The sequence below is a fragment of the Hirundo rustica genome, chromosome 21, assembly GCF_015227805.2.
Source record: "Hirundo rustica isolate bHirRus1 chromosome 21, bHirRus1.pri.v3, whole genome shotgun sequence".
Taxonomy (NCBI): domain Eukaryota; kingdom Metazoa; phylum Chordata; class Aves; order Passeriformes; family Hirundinidae; genus Hirundo; species Hirundo rustica.
This window is the reverse complement of record NC_053470.1, coordinates 5331894-5352061: the sequence shown is the minus strand read 5'-3', so window position 1 is coordinate 5352061 and position 20168 is coordinate 5331894. Positions and strand designations below refer to the sequence as shown.

General features: G+C 39.9%; 1 long non-coding RNA gene across 1 annotated transcript; it reads right to left on the bottom strand.

Annotated features, from left to right (window-relative positions):
* Positions 1-5306: 5306 nt before the first annotated feature.
* On the bottom strand, positions 5307-19057 carry LOC120762050 (uncharacterized). Its single transcript, XR_005703805.1, has 4 exons — positions 18966-19057; positions 17231-17307; positions 16166-16275; positions 5307-5744 (listed from the first exon to the last, which is right to left on the bottom strand). It is a non-coding gene; the product is annotated as an uncharacterized LOC120762050 (long non-coding RNA).
* Between the last annotated feature and the right edge of the window lie 1111 nt (positions 19058-20168).

The following is a 20168-nucleotide window of genomic DNA, read 5'->3' as shown; positions in this document are numbered from 1 at the left end:
AAAGCCACAGAGCTAAAACAGGAACACTTGGAGCAAATGGCACCAAAACCTGTCATTGAAGGATGCTGTAGATTGGAGATAAGCAGGCGTGTTCATTTAAAATAAAACTGATTCCTGTCTTTAGCTGGCTAAGTTGTAACTAAATTTAAATTTGATTTCATTTTCTTGTACCTTTTATTCTTTTGCCTCTGATTAGGATCAGAAGTCAGAAATGACAAAATACCTGAGCAAAGCAGAACAGAATGTTTCTAAAGCAGAGGTGAAGAGAAGAAAATCCTGTTCTTTAGTGTCCTGCCTCACCGTGTAGATAATAAATCTACAATAAATTCAAGGCAGTTCAGATGAATATGACTGCCTGAATTTAGTGATTGTCAATTTGAACCATAGAGCCTCACTTAAGTGAATAATCTGAGAGTACCAAACATTGTTTTTTCAAGGTTTTCAAACCTATTTGCTACTGATTCTACTTGCTGCAAAGTCTACCGCTATCCTGTTTATGAATCATTCATAGAATGTTCCTAAGTTCAACAAATGCATTTCCTATCAATAAGTGTTTGCCAGATCGTCTGGGTATATAATTTTCCTTCTCTTTCCTTTTCTTTGATCACTGGCTATAGGACCAGTCATTTTTCACAGTTTCTGACATATTTGGTCGGCTAAATCACAGAGAGCTATTTCTCCTCCTTGACAGTGTGACTGAGGCTTGGGAAATAGAGAAAAAAACCCAAAATATATGAGAATTGCAAATTAGAAAAAGCCTCTAGGATCATAGGATCTGCCATCCTGGCATAAACTATCTTGCATATAGTGCAATACTTTGCAGATGACAGTTTTCAGCACTGGGTCCTTCAAAAGAAGGCAGAAAAAAAATATTCTGTAACAGCAAAAGGAAACTAATGAAGACAACTCACACAGTTCTTTGCCTGAATTCTGACAGTTTAAAGTTGGTTAACATCTGCAAGCAGAAGTTAAAATGCTTTCAGATGCTGTCATCATTATTAATTCTATCTATGAATATCCCTGATACTTACACATGCCAATTTTCTTTCCATTTGATTTTTTTTTTTTTTTGCTTCAAAATAGCAAATGACAAATATAGCTTTGATGGAACAAATGCTTAGTTAAACAGCCACTTACAAAAGTTTCAGAATCAATACATTCAGCAACATAGAAAAGCTGTCAAAATATGTGCCTAAAGTACTAGGAAAACAGACTTCATATTTCTAGTCACAAAATAGAAATTTTGAGCTCTTAACTAGCAGCAGTAATAAAAAAATGTCTGCAGGATAACAGAATAATCCCTGAAAATTCAAAGGTGTTTCACATTTTTTTATGATCGGGTGTGAGTTTACGAAGTTTATATTGGATTCCTTCTGGGAAGATCGAACACACGGACAAGCTTTGATCACTTAACCTTCAGCATGTTGTTTTTTACCAAGGAAATTGTGAAACAATCTGGAGCTCAGATTAGCATTAATCTGAGTAAAAGTATTTTCACTAAAATGTAATGCGATTCTTAGTCTCTCCTAATTTTAGTAATGAAAAAATGAGGCATTTAGTTAAAGCACAGTTATTTAGACAGCATTTTGGGACAGTGCAGAGATGGGCTGGTTTTAAAGCCCACCTGAAAACAACTGCTTAAAGCTGGGATGAATAATTTCTCTTTTAGAAAGCTGGGATAAATAATTTCTCTTTTAGACATCTTAATTTACCTGCCTCCTTCTCTGCCCATGATCCAAATTCTGTGAACTGCTGAGCACCCTCAGCTTCCTGAACAGACAACAGGGCTTTAGAGACAGAACTCTGCCCAGCTCAATTCCTCTCAGACTAAAGCTTTAAAGGAAGAGAATTCTCTCTTGGTAATAATCTGGCAATAGTTTAGAAAAGTGGAAACACTGAGGGATAGGTGTGCCTGTATTTCCATCAGTATCACTGATCAAAGATTCAGAAAAGGCAGCATAAAGTCCTTTTGAAATCTCACTCCCAGGAGCGCAGTTCAGAACAATTCCACTCCATCTTACCAGGAGGTTTTACCATAAGACCCTTATTAGATTACAATTGATTCACAGTAATCTATTCATTTTCAGTCAAATTAAAACAACCTTGATTGTAGTGCCACAGTTCCTGCTGATACAATTAATGTGGTGTGAGAGCATTTTCTATTACAAAAATCCTTTATTCCCTGCCTTGGTTTATAGCTCAAGCATAAAGAACTCAAATGGCACTGAAACTTGTCAGACAAAGTCTCAGGCCAGGCAAGATTGTTATTCTTTGAAATATAAAATAGTATGGAAAGAATTTGACTGCTTTTCTCCTGCAGTAATGTAACGAGGTGAGAGAAACTGGAAATGTGCTGGGGCTGACCACTTCCCCACCAGATTAGTATTCTTTAACTGTAGATGACTAATAAATGTGAGAACCAGGAGAACAGGTTCATCTGCTTTATCTTCACTGTCTTCACTGTGTGTGATACAAGGATGCAAAGTGAAGACATGATTCCATGTAGTTCCCACCCCTTTAAATGTATCCCTAATTTCAAGGAGTGAACAGAGGAAATAGTGCCAGGGAGATGCAGGAACTGCAGACATATTCTACTGCACAGACTGTCCTCCCAGCACAGCAGGGACAGGCTGCCCCGGAGGGAGGGTCAGTGGAGAAAGCACAAAAAAGAAGCTGTGATATAAAGCCAGGTTAACACAAACAAGCTGGGAAAGAGTTAGGGAACTGCAGATGTCCGGATGAAAGATGGACTGAAGCACATCTTTTACTCTCTGCATCTGGTATTTATCCTGGATTCATGCTTTGGGCTGTATTTCTGACTCAGTTAATGGAAGCAGCACAAAACTCAGCGCTTGGCAGACAGAACACACTCCTATATCTTCTTTGTGGGCTTGGTGATGCATGCACTAATCTGTGGAGCACTGATTTACAAATGCAAGAGACAGAGTGAAACCAAATTCCAGGCTCAGGTGAACTCTTCTCCATTTGCTGCCCAGTTCTAAAGCAAGCTGCCAGTCTTTTCTTGAGAAGTGCATTCCCAGTTCCCTGAGCACTGAAAGCTGATGTAAGCCAGTGTTACTGTCCAAAGCCCATCATATACTCACAAAACCATCCCTTCAGCCAGAAGAAATGTTCAGGTAGCTGCTCAGGGGGCTGAGCCCAGTTAAGACTCACCTGGCAAAATAAATACACACTGGTTTCCAGACTCTGGGTTTTTTACATTATTGCACGTATCACACTTGTGTAAGCAAAAAGCAGTGGCTGGAATGAGCAAGTGAGGATGGGATTTCCTCCTCTGGCAGCATTGAAAGGCTTGGCTAACCTAAAGTGCTCTTGTGTTAAAGAGAGTTTCCAGAATCTGCTTATGCAGCTGCAATTTACCCTTTCCCAACAGAGCACGGCCATGTGAAATGAGACCAAGGCATTCTGGGCTCCAGCAGCCAGCTTCACTTGTAACCTGTGGCAGATATTCTTTCTCCTGTGGAGCTGACACAAGAAAGCCTGATTTGCTTAAAAATCCTTCAAAACAGAAAATGGATACCAATGTAATAAGCAAACAGGGAGAAAAAATAAAGGAAAATTCAATGTGGTCATTTATCCTGAGGTCTGTTGTTTGAATATATGCAGTTCCTTACATCTTTAAATACCAATTCTTACCTCTATTCTGCCTCCTATTTCTTTGTCCTGGGGAAATAAACAGAACAGAAGTAAAATTTTAAAAAGGTGGGTCATTACAAATTCAGGATTAATTCCTATTCAGCAACAGGTTCCACATGTTATCCCAGCTGAGGGATCCCTGGGAAGGTGCTGAAGCCAGGGGACATTTTTAACCAGAGCTGGCACAAAGAAAAGACGTGTGGAAACTTCATTCCCTAAGGCATCGCCTTTCTGCGAACTTCTCTTTACAGATCTTTGCTGCTCTAATTCTATTCAAACTGATTACCTGAATTTTACACAATACTCTAAAACTTACTCTTCCTTGGGAAATCATCTTCTGAAATATCAGAATTACCACTGGAAATATCAAAAAGTTCCTGGTATAATTGTATAAAAAATATTAATAACATATTAAAAGTCAGGATTGTCCCAGGAATCTTCTGGAGTTGACAGACATTAGTTGTTCTGCTGTCCTTCATTTTTACTGCAAAATCATTTCCCGAGTAGAAAGCCAAAAGCAGGAAGCCAAAAGCATTTAAACAGAGCAAACTAATTCAAGCATTAAACATTAGAGGAGCACACTTCAATGTCATGGGTTATGTACAACAGAACAGCAATTGATTTAATGCAGGAATAGTGTCCATGATCAAAAGGAAAGCAGATAACTTGAGTGTGTTCCCCAGTCAAGCAGTAGCAGAAGAAACCCCAATACTGCAACAAGTTTTATATTTCCTTTTTAATCCCACTGGGTTGATCTTTCAAACAAAGGTTGACCTGTGCAAGTATGGATTTTTCTAGTAAAAGTTTCTCTGTAGAACTTTAGATGAGCACACTTGGAAATAGTTTAGGGTCCAATCCAGAAATAATTATTGGTGATGGAATGCTTGCTATCCATTCTAACAGGGGCTGGATTCTCTTAGGACTAGATCTTAATGCACACCTGAGGGAAATCTTGTATCAGGTCTGTTGACATCTGTTCAAACCTATGTCCGGATTATTAAAAAAAATATTAAAAATTGCAATGGAGTAGAGATTACATCTCTTTTCGAGTTCTGGACCAGTTCCACATTCCTTCCAATTTAACGTTAAGTAGAGTACTCAAACATGATCTCCAGTGAGATACAGCCAATTAAATTATGGCAAATGTTCACATAATTCCAACCACATTGATTTATAGAAATACACAAAAGTGTACACACTGTTCAGTCGTGAAAGGAAAAAACAAAGCAATGTGAAGAGCCATTAGTGTTGTCATATAACCTTGAAACAATTTCACTTTGTAAGTATCTGGTATTTATTTACAGTAATAACTGCTCAGATAAAATATTTGAAGAGGATGCTCTGGATTTTATCCATCATCTTATCTCTCATCAATTGGGAACAATTATCAGTAAAGCTTTCGTCTGTTTCTACACAGGTTTAAGTATTTACCAGAGAAAGAGCACTGTTCCTTTTCCATTATTAAAGTAAAATCTAGTGGGTTTTTCCAATACAGAATTAATTTAATTGAGAGCTTCTATTCAACATTTCATGGACATAATCCTGGTTGCTACCAGTTACTTAAACATGCCCCTCACAGTGGCAGAACCAGAACTATCCACTGTTAGAAATGTTAAAAGATTCCCAATTACCTGCAGAAATTAGCACCGAGCGTGCAATGTGGACTCCTGGGAGCAACCCATTTCAGCTGATCTTTGTTTAACCTTGAGTGTGATGATTCCAAGGAACTCTCCGTATCCAAGGGCAGGTTTCCACTCACCACTCTCTCCCCCTCGTCAGGATTCAGATGTAGGCACGGATCAGCAGATAAATGAGTGATGAGAACACATGTTGCCATATGCTGAACGAGGGTAGAGCTGTCCCCAGCTCCAGCGGCAATGCCACGCTCTGACACCGGCACTGTCACTCTGCTGCCCAGCAGCAGATGTTCAGAGCCTCAGAGGCTGGCTTCCCGTGGAGGGAGAAAGCAATGACACAGAAGCTGGCTAAAATCTTCACTCAGACTTGCTGGATTTACACACGAGCAGAGATTCTGAACTTCAGCACTGAGCACACGGGACAGCTCCAAAAGAAACAGCTCTTGACACCTGCACCAACAGCGTCTTACGGTTGGTTTGGCAGACAGAAAAAAAGCTTCTAATTCAGAAAAGCTGTCAAATAAAAAATACAACAAACAAAACAAACAAACAAACAAACAAAAACCCCCAAAAACCGAAGAAAACCTGACTCAATCTTATCAATAAGTACTGACATTCTCTATTAAAAAAGAAATTGTCAACGCCACCTCCCAATGAATTCTCAGGTGCCTGGTATTAATTTATGGCAGTCCTCTGTAATGAAAACAGCCTGACACAAATCATGCAGCTGGAGACGACTCAGAGGAAAATTAAGAAAAAAGGGGTAAAAAGTTGAAAAGTTTCCTTCTGATGTAAAAGGCAGATGTATCCTCCTAGTTTATCATATTCTGGGCTCTTTTCATCATCCTGCTGTCTTCACACATAATAACTATTCTGACTGGTTTATATTTAATCTGTTTAAGACAATTTAAGTTAATTAAGAATAAACATAGTTCCTGAAGCTAAAGCACAAAGACCACATCTAAGTAAGAATATCTCAGGGTAAATATTTTCTCTGTCAATATTAAGGATATGTTTACACAAACTATTGGACAGATGTAATTTAAAGTTTATGAGTTTTCAGGCCTGAGCATCTGACCTGTTCTCCAGAAAAATGTGGGTCTTTGCCTCCACTCAAAGAGACAACTGCTCTTAACATCTGAAAATCAATCATAGACTATACCAGGCTGTAGATGAATGACTGTCAGTCTGAGCAGACAAGTACACTATTTTTGACATTTTTGCTTCCATTCCTTTCTGTTGTAACTGATCTCTATAATTTAATTTATTTTTTGTAACTCATAATGTACAAGCAAGTCCAATATGCCTACAGCAGCACCTTGGGTCTCTTGAGCTGAAAGTCTTATTTCTCATCCCTAAAAAGAAAATCTACCCACAGGGTGCTTTACATCTGGTTACTGGCTGTTTGTGGCAGACTGTCTCTGGATGTTGTACAAAATGCCAGCATCTGATATTTCATGGAGACGCTTTTGTTCACATTTGGGATGTAATGAAGACCTTGTGCAAGATATATTCCAGTTTATTCCAGCCTCATCACATACACCTATAGGCTTTTCTTCTTGTGCCTTCCCCTTTTATGTTGGCCACTTCTATTTTACTGTAAACAACAAAGAATATACGAGCTATTTTACTGTCCATGTGTCAAAAAACAATGTGATTTTACAGTAATGGTCTACCAAAGCTAATTCAAACCATTAAGTCATTTTATGCAAACTATATGAGGAACCCACAACTTGCACCATAAATGATTTTATGCATTAAATCCAAGATTACTTCCAGAAGAGCACAACCCTCCCAGATGTTTATAATTTACTTATGTTTTATTTAAGGAACAGTAATGAAGTTGGACCTAAAAGGCAATAATAAAAAGCATGGCAGACTGAAACCCACCACAGTTAATTTCTCGTGTGCAATTTAAACAATAGCTTATATAAAACCAGTATGCTGATACCCCATATAATTTTTACCCAATATTTTCCTATAAATGTCTCGTAAGTTAGGCCTTTTTTAAGGTTTAGTTCTGAAAGCCATAACAATATTTTGATTATCATTCTACTCAAAGATAGAACCAGCATGAAAATGTTGAAATTTCTCTTGGGACAGAAATTTCACTTTCTCAGCAGCTCTAGATTTCATACATATAATATCCATGCACTTCCAATTTGTATAAATAAGGCATACAGAATATTTTGAATTTCTTATCTTTTTCCTCTTCAGCCTCTTTTTTCTTTTTTTCTGGTAAACAAACAATTTTTTAAAAAGCTTATATATCCCATGTATAACACCAAAAGCCAAACTGATTTAGAAAATACTGAAAAACAACAATTAAAGAATATAGAAAAGTGAAAGTCTTGTGAGCTGAAGATATGAGGTGAGTGGGACCTAAATCCAGGAGCAGGGTTGCACCAGCTGTTTGTGTGTTTTGATTTATTTGAAGGCTAAGAGAAATGACAGAAGGATTGACCTCTCCTCTGCAAAAACTGTGTGCTCAGTATTTCAGCCTGTCTTCACAGAAATTCCTTCTCCTACTCAGGGAATCCTAGGAAGTGAAGCAGTCCCTGGGGTGGCAGTGCAGCCCTGGACACCACGGGATGATGACAAGGAATTCAGACCACGGTTTATCGGGGATCCTCTGAGACATCCTCTGTAAGAACTCCAGCTGGTAAGGGTGGAGTCAAACAGAACCACTCACTAAATTCCTTTGTTACCTTTTCTAAAAGAAATGTAAAAGATTCTGCCATGGACACCACCCTAAAGCCAACACGGTGGGGAAAGACCCTTCTGTCAGATCTATCTGGCCAGGAAACCAGCTCACCAACAGCTGCAAAAGGCTTCAGCAGCCCTCTCTTTAAAGAGATTCTTCTATCCCTTCATTATTACTGTTATCATCAATGACTTCTTAGGCTGAGAACTGGATTGTGAATATTACACCGGACTTACCACTGGTGTTACACATCCTCTGTCTCATGCTAGCCTGATTGTTGCCTTAGTGGTTAGATATACTGTGTTTTCCTAGAAATACTAGAGTACAAACCTCATGTTGCCTTTTCCACAGTAGGAATTTTACCATAGGAGCTCAGGCTATTTTGGGAATACCAGAATAGGCAAGGTCTGCAATATCCTCTTCAAAGATGGCAATCTTTGTGCTACAAAGAATGAAATTTCCTCTATTAATTATACTTTTCTGCAGCTCTGCATCCTCAGACCAAACCCTGTATCCTCAGAGGTTTTTCATTATCTCTTCAGCCAAGAAAGGCTCAGTATCCATTACCCATCTTCCTGCTAACAAAAGATCTTCCACTAATTACAAAAAGTCTTTCCACACATAAAGGTTACTGCAAAATTTAAGTCATTGTTACTGACACTCTTCATTTCTGGGCTGACCCTCTCAGCACTCCACACAGCTCCCTGACACACTCCAGTGAAGCTCTTCAAAACTGCAGCTGGGGATGGTGGCACATCTCAGAGCCAAGGGCTTGGCTCTGCCCATGGCTCCCTTCCAAGTCAGTACGGTTACAGGGGGAGTTAATCCTGAATTTCAACTCATGGAGCTCTCTGCAGCTTCACTGTGGGTATTTCCAAACCACGAGCCTCGAAATAGTAAAGTTATAGTTGCTTCACTCCACCTGACAGAAGGATGCACTCTGACACTTGGTTTGCTCTCTGGAGAGAGATCTCAAGCTCCAGCCAGATGGCTCTGAGGCTCCTGCTAGGCCTGAGCCATGCTTGCCAATTTATAGGAATTGGAGACCACAGTATTGCACATTTCACAGTCTCTGGTGTTTAAATTTGATGTGAAAAATGTAACTGAATCAGCGAGTGACAGCATCTTTTTATATTTTATTGCATTGTGGTCCTAATATCATTAGAAGATATTGCACTCAATTGCTCAAAAGGGAGAAAATTCCAGTATGAACACTTTCATACACAAGCAGAAAGCATTTGAAGCACCTAAGGGATATTAATGTGTAGGAAATCTGACTTGAATGCACTTTGTAAGCTGCTGAGGAGGAAGAGTTCTTTTTTTTTCTTCCTGGCTTCTAGGGACAAACATGATTATTTTACTGAGAATAGGGGAGAAAATGGAAACTAAGCAAACAACTGCAGTTCCAGAAATTCTGCTTCATAAATTATGCCGATAAGGAAAATGTAGCTTGGTGATTTTACAATGCTTGAGTTTCAAATTGAATTAAGTAAAAGCGCTTTATATGCATTGCCAAGCACTTTCAAGAGGCTGTTTCCCCTCTTTCATGATGCAGTTATCTTTTAATGAACAAGGTGTTTGTGTTTTTCACTAATGTGATGCATTTCATCTGAAAGATCTTACACTACACGGGAATAAAATATTCATAATTGAGCATCATGGTCCTTTTAGTCACTTATCCTCACAGTGAGATTTTAAAAAGAGCGTTGCTTTACAACCATTTAGATTTTATTTTCTTTCAAATTTTCCTTCTCTGAAACACTTCCCAAGGTGTCCAAGGTTATTACAAATCACAAACGCACTCACAAAAGATTCTGCCTGAACTCAGCATGCCTTCGATCCTTTCCACTGCAGAGCACAATGAGAAAAGCTGACCAGAAGTGATGCCACAGTGAATTCATTCAGATCTGCATGGAAATGCAGAAAATTCCTGTCTCCCTTATTTCTGAATAATTACCATACACATCCTATTTCTTGATTTAAATCTGAATTTTTGCTACTTTCCACAACAAAGGAACATGTATCATGTTGTAAATGGCTTTAGGCCATCACTTTACCTTTTGATGATAAAAATATGATCCATGTTTAAAGACAGGTGTACATTCTTAGGAATGGGCCTAAGAATGTGTGCCTAAAGCAAAGCAAAATCTTCAGACAGGTTATTTCAGGTTATTTTATTAACCACACAGATGTGAATGCTGCATTCTGCTGCAATGGTCATTATTTAACCAACAAATTGCTCTTTTTGTCTTGCACACTCAGAATACTTTTCCTCCCTTTTTTGTATGGAAAATGCCCCCCTTAATCTCTACTTCTTTGCCTGGTTTCTCCATATATGAGTAACCTGCAGGACACCACTGATTTCACAAATGATATTTCATCCTTTGCTCCTTTATCAGCAGAACTTCTCCGCCTTGTAAGGTGCTGCCATACATAAGAATTATATGCCAAAAATGCCATTCTTAGTCACACAATGACTCTTTTACAGAAAGCCATTCTGTGTTGCTATACAAGTTCCAGATTTTTCAATTTGGAGCCTAGAATTAGGAAAGCATCAACAGCATCAAAACATTCCTTACTACAATAACAGTAATATACTCTGCCTCTTGAAAATTTCATGTTAGTCTTTCTGTAGTTTAAAAAATTTACAACACTGTGATTTATACTCTAGTGTGTTTTTAGCATCAAAGGAAGAGCTCTAAAAAAAAAAAAAAAAAAGCTGATGATTGAACATAAATAAGTTGAACATATTTTAAACTTCAAATCATGTTAATAAATTAGAAAAAAAATTGCCTTCACCTGATATTTCAGGGATAACCCCTACTTACTGAGCTTAAGAAACCAGAGATTTGTCTTTCAGATTTCATAATATTTTGTTAAAATTTTAAAAAACTGCATCTGTTCAAGGTCACAGTTTGAAATTTATTCACTGGATATATTTATTTTGAAGTCTTCTAACACTTTCATCAGTCCAGAAGGAAAACTCTAATTGCAGCATGGGAAGTCCAATGTTTTTCTTCTTGGTACTTCTCCCAACACTGAGCCTCATTAACTTTGTATGTCATGAGAGTTTTAAAATCCTGGCTTTAAGTCTGATTCAAAGGCTTCCAAAAGTCCACCTAAGGGAGGATATTTATTAATTCAGCCAGAGGGTATCAAATGCTAAGAAACTAAGCACACTTTTTGTGTACATTTCACAAACATAGTATCTTTTGGGTGGCTGTAAGGAAAAATTGCATTTAAATGGAATGTTATAGTAAAGAACTGAAGCAATAATAAGAAAAATGAGCTAATATTGTACTGAATTAAAGCTCTCGAGACACACATCTCACTTTTGTTACAGTTTACCATTACTATTAATTTTATTTAAGGCTCAGCTTGATGAATTCAATTCCCATTCTAGTTCTAATTCTATTCTATTTTTTTTAAAAAACTTATGTTAAACAAAAATATGCAGAATATCCTCATTCATTGTGATAAAGAAAGGACGTTCCTTTTAAACACATTGAATTTGCTCAATTTTCCAGAGTATCCCTGGCAGAGCTGGTGGTGAAACACAGCTGATAAAACTACAGGTATTGTGGCTGCTGCCCATGGAGAGGCTTGAGGCCAAACGGGCGAGGGATCAGCAGCAGTGCCAAGAATTACTGTGAGGCAGAGACGGGGATTTGACTCATGGGTGGGAGAGATAAATCCCTCCTCAGGGAGGGATGAACGCTGGCTTGGGCGTCACAGCCCTCGCTGCTGCAGCAACGCCCAGTGGGACACCCCAGGAAATGTCACCCCAGGAAATCCCTGCCCGAGATTCTGTGAGTGGGGACCAGTTCAGGCCTCTTTTTTGGGCAGTATTATTTTAAAGGCACATTTTGCCTTCCCTTCCCAGCAGCAAGAAGCTGCTCAGAAGGCAGGGACAGCTGCTTTCACTGCAGCTTTAGTGGACTGTCAGCTGCTGAGAGGTAAATTGAGATGGATTGGACCTCTACCATTCCTAACCTGCCCTTAATTCAGAGAATGGCTCTCAGCTGAGAGGAGTGAACAACCGAGAGGTATGTAGAGAGATGCAGAAGTATTTGAAGGGATACAGAAGTATTTACATCAGAGACAACTCTATAACAAATGATTGTTCAGGTTTACCCGAATAAACACAGGTAATACCTCTGCATCATGGGTGAGACATTTATTTACTCATTCTAATTAAACTTGTTTTAAAAACTTGTTTAGTTCTCGTCAGAAAAATGCAAGAAGCAGCCATAATAGATTTTTTGATGAAAGACTCTAAACCATATTTTGAATAAAGGAAATGGCTAAACAGAGTAAGGAAATTGAGATACTCAACAATGGAGTCAGTCTTCCTTTTCTATAAAGGTGACACAAGCTTGTTCTGACTATCTGAAGAAATAAACACAAAATTTTCTTTACTTTGAAGCAGTATCTTTGCTAAGTTGTACTGGATCAGGTGTCCATGGCTCCAGTGAGACTAAAGGCAGAATATGGCTCATTTTGCTTAACTCTTTATATATGTTTAATATATGCATGTAAATGACTTTAACTTGATGTGGAAATAAATAATTCACGTTGGTTTTAACGAGATCTAAATCACTGACTGCAGTATACATTGTTCTTCTCCGTAGACTGAGCACAGCAGAGTAAATTTTAATTGTGATGCTTAGGGATTTTCATCAGCAGTGAAACCCCTTGTGCACTGAAATGAGAGTGCTCCCTGGAGAGCGCAGAGGCAGGCAGAGAGAATATGTAATGAACTGAGCTCAACAAAATGAAGGTCAGAGCCAACATTCATGCAGAAAAGAGGTCACCCTAGGAAGCTGTGTTATTAAATACAACCTGGAATGTCTACACCTTGACAAGCAGCAGGAGGAAATCGCTACTTGTTCCAGATATAACCACATGATAACACGTAGGTGAATTTGCAGTGGATTTGAAAGCCAAGGTACATCTTAAGGAACAGGAATTTACTGATTTGCAAAATAGAACATGTCTTTATTGGCCATATTCTTGGCCAAGAACCCTCTCATTCTGGTTCAAAACTGACACAAGGAATTTTTAAGAAATACAGATGTGTAGATGATTTATCTCACCAATCAAATGGAACTCAGCAGAGCTACTGCTACAGAATTTGCAGAAGGGAGAACTATAGCTTCACATTCTAATAGAGCAAGAAACAGAGAACGTAAAATTTAGAAATTATTTTGGGGAATGAATTAAAAGACAACAGGAGATAAGAACTCTAGACAAATCATCATGTGGTGGACAGAAACAAACTGGACGATAAAGAGCAGTGAGCACCACAGGGGTTGCCCCTGGGAGAGGCAAATGAGTAAATACAAAAACAGAGTGAGAACTCTGAACATCTGAGGAGTGGCTGACAGAGAGCTGTGTGTTTGCAGTCTCGTAAGAGCACGTCTTCTCCAGCTCAGCTTACAAGTCCAGCAGGATGATAAAAGTTTGCTAATTACCTGAGCACTTGTGAAGCAGCAAAGAGACCACACTGACTCCCACAGGTATTTGATGTTTGACAGCACAGCTATTCTGCTTCTGGCTGTCCAGACCCAAAGGATGGTGGTGAACAGAGAGCTACATCCAGCTGGGGCGGATCACACGTGCTGTGCTGCAGGTCAGCTCTGCTCAATGTCTTTATCCATGGTCTGGAAGAGGGGACCAAGTGCACCCTCAGTACGTTTGCAGCCGATCTGGATGGTTGAAGGCTCTGCAGAGGGATCTGGACAGGCTGGCTCCACGGGCTGAGGGTCAGCCAGGACCTGTCCTGGGTCACAACAACCCCCTGCAGCTCCAGGCTGGGCTGAGGGGCTGGAAAGTGCCTGGTGGGAAAGGCCCTGGGGGTGCTGGGCAGCAGCAGCTGGACACGAGCCAGGTGTGCCCAGGTGGGCAGGAGGCCGATGGCACCTGGCCTGTCCCAGCCACGGGTGCCCAGCAGGAGCAGGACAGTGACGTCCCCCTGGCTGGGCGCTGTGAGGCCACTGCTCAAACCCTGTGTCCAGCTCTGGGCCCCTCACAGGAAAGACACTGAGGGGCTGCAGCGTGTCCAGAGAGGGAACGGAGCTGGGGAAGGGTCTGGGGAACAAGTCAGATGAGGAGCAGCTGGGGGGGTTCAGCCTGGAGAAGGGAGACTCAGGGAGTTCTCAGCTCCCTGCCAGGAGGGTGCAGCCAGGCAGGGAGTCAGTCCCAAGTAACAAGCAACAGAATGAGAGTCAATGGCCTCAGGTTGTACCAGAGTGAATATTAAGGTTATTTCTTTGTGGAAAGTGTTGTCAAGCATGGGAACAGGCTGCCCAGAAAAGTGAGTCACCATCCCTGGAGGTATTTAAAGACCTGTAGATGGGGCTCTTGGGGACACGGCTTAGGCAGTCAGGTTTTCAGTTGTACTTGGCAACCTCAAAGATCTTTCCCAACCCAGAGGATTTTGTGATTTGGAGATTCTAATTTGGGATGTCCACAAGAGAAGGATCTATCTTAGGGTTATCCCCTTTACCAGAACCCCTTAAAAGAATAGTAATTTACAACTATTTGAATTTTGATTTTTTCAACCTGTACATCTTCTTAAAGAGTTTTTACTTCTTAGATGTGTGTCTCAGAGGGGTTTTAACTCCTACAGTCTGTGGACTGAGTAGCCCGATGAAAGGAACTATGGCCTTTCAATCAGTATTTAATTGTGTTCTCCCATTTTGCTCTCAAAGCAATTTACATAGTACAGCACTTGCAGCTAGTGATGGGAGAGACTTATTGCCGTTTTCACTAACAGCAAATATCATAGCACAGCTTTTTTAGTATTGAAAGAAACACAATAGTTAAGCTTCCAACAACAACAACAACAACAACAACCAACCAACCAACCAACCAAAAAAAAAAAACCAAACCAAACCAAACCAAACCAAACAAAACAACAACAACAACAACAACAACAAAAACCACAGAAACAAGTATTGAAAGTATATATGTCATTTGGGAATTCAGTTAAATGGAACAACGTGATTATCCCCAGCCTTGCCTGTATGCACCCTCATATGCATCAAGAGTAACTCAACTAACAGGAGAGCTTCTCTGCCTTTAGGGAGGAGAAATCAAAGAGAACATGGTTCACTACTCACTCAGCATCTCTGACTGATGGGGAGATGTCACGCCTAACAACTACAACACATGGCTTTGGACTGGCGTGCCACCAAAATCCATTGCAAAACGAGAGGGATGCCAAGGCAGAAAATAGCTCCTCCTCGATGACAAGCGTAACAGACTTCACTGCCATGTTAATAGACAGATGAATGTGTTTAGCATATTTCAAACTATGAAAAAAAAAAAACCAAACCAAAAAACACCAAGAATTAAAGTCCTTGCTACCACATCAGCAAGTTTCCCAAAAAATATTGAATGCGTGAAGCTTCCGTCCAACCCCGGGCGTGTTCTGTGTGCACACTGAGCTCTCTCCATCCTTTCAGCTGGCCAGCAGCAACAGGCTTGTAGCAACCTCAGCTCATCTCCTGCCTCCCGGCTGAGCTTATCCTCCTGGGCTGAGTGCCTCCTCAGCCCTGACTACGTGGATTCTCCTTGGGTCAGAGGTCCCACAGCACCTTGGAGGTGCCTGCAAAAGGTTGGTGGAACTGCACTCTGTGTGCTTAAACCACACCAGCACGGGGATTTTAACATGATTTGGGGCACTGCCTGCCTTTAAACTGTTTCAGTACAGCCAGGTTCTACATTTTAAAAGGTGTTCAATAACCCTGTAATGATGCTTAGAACAATCTGTTGAAGTGCATGACCTAATACATTTTTAAACAGCATTTCCCAGCTCTACTCATGTCCCAACTAAATGGATTTTCGGGGCTTGTGTTCCATTCAGGGAAGTGTGAAAAAAGAATTGATTGGGCCAGAAAAGAAATTCTAATGGCAAATTAATGCCAAATGAATGGAATTATTAACTGGATGGAGGGAAGGGGAAGAAATTAAAACCTTTTGAAGATATCTGGGGAGAAGATCATGACAAATATACCGAAGGAAGAACTAAACAGCCTTTCCCTTTTGCTGATGGTTACACAGCAACAGTTAAAGGAGGAGAGCGTATCACCTTCTGTAAACTGTGCTTAGATGGGATAAAAATGACATTTTAAAATGTAGTTGTTAATCTCATACATACAACCTGTGCCTTGCTTCAGAAATCAGGCTTCTTCTGAGTCAAATGGACACACACCATGACATGATGACAGCTGCAAAGTGTTCAAGATCTCTGCATAAGCCAGATGTAAAGCCCTGGAAGGAGACAAAAGAAAAATCTCAACTAGGAATGATTTGATTAAAAAAAAAAAAAAAAATTGTGTAAAGAAGCTCTGGAAAGGGCTCTAAGACTTATTTATCTGAGTTTCAACGGAAATTCAGTTATTTAATTCATAAATTGTCTCCCATTTTTCCCACTTCCCTCTTTCTTTGTATCTTTACCATTTCTGTTTCTTTGCCAAGCAGGTTTAATCAATTAAATATGTATTATTATACTTCCATAAAGTTCACAGCACTTACAGATAAATTGACAAGCACTGCCCACGACGCTTCCTTTCAGAGGAGAACAGCTTAACAAAGTGGCCACTAGCAGAAAATAGACACTTCTGCCTCTAAAATTCAGAAACTTACAGGAAACCTGGCAACAAAATGGTATGGAGAAAACTCCAGACCTTCTCTGCTTAGGATATCTGCTTAGGTTTAGCGTGGACTGCTATTAAAGGAGTGAACACTTCTTCCACAAGGGCACAACAAGAAAATACTAGGTTTCAAAAAAAGAAGCAGCAAATTTTTCAATCTCAGAATGGTCTGAGATCTCAGTGAGCCTCAGTGGTCCTGGGACCATCCAGCTCCCTGCAATTGTTTCTCCAAAAGGGTCAGAATAATTTTTTTTTTTGCAGCTTCTTTGCCTCCTGCAGCTGACAGATATTTGACACTGTTAATGATCACAGTGGGTATGGAAAGCCATCAGCCACTAATAACCTTCAGTGTTCTAGAGAAGAAGGGTGATCTGTCTCTGCTTGACATAACAAGAAAAATTTTTCCGCTGCAGGAATTAACAGTAATTGACTCTCATTCTGATTGTGCCATACACCCTCAATGATAATTTGCAGGTGCAAAGGCAGGCAAGTTTCTCAATGTAATCTCCAGGCTCTGAAAAGATACTTTTTGTTTTTATAGTTTTTTTTTTTTTTAATAGAAGTTTTGTTACCAAAAGGAAATGTCTTCAGTCACACATAAAATTCCAATCTCTTTTCCTTTTGCGTGTCAAAAATCAGCAACTGGAGCCTGTAAACAAGACAGTTCAAATAAAGGAAATACATAATTAGATCCTTATTTTAGAGGAAGGAACTGATAATTCTGTGATTACCCTTCAGCTATGGGAACATCTTGCTCCAGTAATGGTCCTATTGAATTGCATAAGGCCACTTCTGAAACAAGATAATATCCTATCCAAATATTAGTTGAGAGTCTTAAACACTAAACTAAATTATTTCAACAGTCCTACAGAACGTGCACTCGATCTGAAGTATCCAGACCATCAGATTTTCCTGTTAAATAGTGTCAATGCTAGCAATACTGCCAAATTAAAACTCAGACACTCTTAAAATGCAAATTATTTTATGCGTGTTTATGTATTAAAATGTGAAACTGTTTCTTCTTAAAAATCTAATTCTATTCTCATTTTCTCTTTTCTAGGTATTTCCCCATTTGACTTCTTTTTGTCTTCCACTTCTCACTTGGCAATGGAAAAAATCCTCAGTGACTTCCAACATGTGTGTAACCGCTTATATATTGGGATGTCAGGGCATTAATCACCACAAAATGTTGTAATGACTAAACTAAAAATAACAAATAACATGTTAAATTCCAAAGTATCAACACCTTTCCTTGGAATTATAAAAGGCCACAAATAAACAACTGAATAAATGTTATGGTTCATTAAAACATTATTTTTACAAAATCAGTACTTACAGACTAAACCAAAATTATTATTTCTGCCTTTAAAATTGAAAAAAAAAAAAAAAACCAAAAAAGCCAAAAAACCCAAACCAAATTTTTAGATCCATTTGGGCAGGTTTTAAATAATAAATTTGAGAGGGTAACGAGAAAACAAAACACCTAAAAGACTGAAATAGATCAAGCAGCCTGGGACAGAATGAATACATGGAAATATCTTTATTGATATATCATATTTTCTTTATAAAATGTAACAACTAAACATATGGCTGTATTTCCCTCTGTTTCACTAGATAAAAATTGTCTATTAAATAAATTTGAAGACTGAAACATTATAGTCTGTCACAGGGATTTTGAGGTATCTATATGTATTTACAAGAGCCTGGAATTTAAACACTCAGAGGAATGGAACTGCAGTAAAAGTGGCACAGCTGCGCTGATTTTTGTTATTTATTGTATGGCCTTAATGTCCCCGACGTGATGATTTGGTGTATGCAACTGTTCAAATATTTTGTTCCCTTCTATTTTTCAGCCCTTCAAGGCAAAGTTCAGCAATTACAAATCTTACTTGAAAGCAGTTCCAAGAGGAAGACAACAAATTTGCTGTCTCTGGCTTGAAAAATTGCAAATTAGTTCCCTTCCCTCACCTGCCTGCACACAAAGCATCCCTCGGTCCACTCCTGCACAGGCTGAGTGCCTCACCTGGACCAGCCCCTGATCAGATTAGACACAAGTTAATTTCTGACTAGATTGCTTCCTGGCAGATCAGAAACCTTCACGTCTCGCAGAGCCCTGCCTCCGTTCTGTGCACTGACAGAATGGAGATGTGTCGTGTTCTGCAAGAGCCATGCCTTTAATTGCCTGCCATCACAAAACACTCCTGCTGTAAATAACAACAAACTGCAGCCCCTTGCTCTCCCCGACTGATTTTTCCCAGTTCCACGCTGAATTTTAGACAAAAGGAAGGAGAACAGGTCAGTGCCTACCAAAGAATGTTGTCAAGTGGCTCTGCTGAGCGGAGCAGAAATGGTCACACCTTCCACAGGAACATCATCATCCTTGGAGGGCCCTTCAGGAGGACACTTGGAAAGTTCTCTGGTAGTAAAGCTGCTGGCAGGACAGGTTTGTTTGTGATGGACCTTCTGCACGTCTCTGAGCTGGCTGTACCTCTGCACGTCTCAATGAGAGGGAGGTGACCTGGGCAGAGCAATGATCTTCCGAGTTAAATTGCAAAGGATTTTGGAGCAGGCTTAAAGCCAGATGGTTTTGTAACTTCTGGGGTTCCTCAGGCAGGATATAGAGGACGTGCCAGGAAAAAACCCTTTTTCTGGCTCAGAGATGGGGCTCCTGAGAGGTGTTTTAAAGACATTTATTCCATTTTCAGTCTCATGAGAAAAGTGACATGGTACAGATGTTACAATTCACACCACCACAATCAGAAGCCAAACTGTTTCCTAATTCTAATACATTATAAGCGTTTTCTTCATCTATCAGCTTTTGCCACACTGTAGAAATATGCCTCTTGCTGCTGAGGACTCCAGGACGGTGTAGATGAATGTAGACGAGAGATCTCTGAAGTTGGGTTTTAGAAGAAGGGGTTTATTGTATAAGATGGGAGGCCTTGCTCAGAGCTGCCAGGCGCAGCTGAAGCATGGCCTTGGAAGGTGGGGGTAGTGAGAGACAAGGAAATTCCAAGAGCAAGATGCAAGAGGTAAACAAAGAGATAAGAGGAGAGAAGGAACAGAAGGAACAGAAGAAGAAGAGAAGAGACAGAAGAAACAGAGAGAGGCCCACTCTCGCAGCCCCCTGATAAGGGGTCTCGAGGTGGGCTGTAAGAGGGTTGTGCCAATGGGGTTACAGATACTTGATACTTCAGGGGGGTGTTACAAGTGTGGGATAAATCATACATTGGGGGTGGTTTTCGCAGGCATCCAACAGCTAGGACATCTCAAACATCAAAACTTACTTTCAGTTCTATCTCAGTTACAGGTTTCACATTCTCAGAATCTAAGCAATCATATTTATAGGGCTTTCTGGCTTCATCCTTCCCAACACCACACAATGCTGCTAAACAAATCATCTGTTAAAATACCCCCCATGGGTCCTACATGGTGCTACAATACACCTTTCATAGCTCTAACTCTCCAGAATATCTGGTCTGTTTGCAAGGCCATCGTTTGAAACTTGTT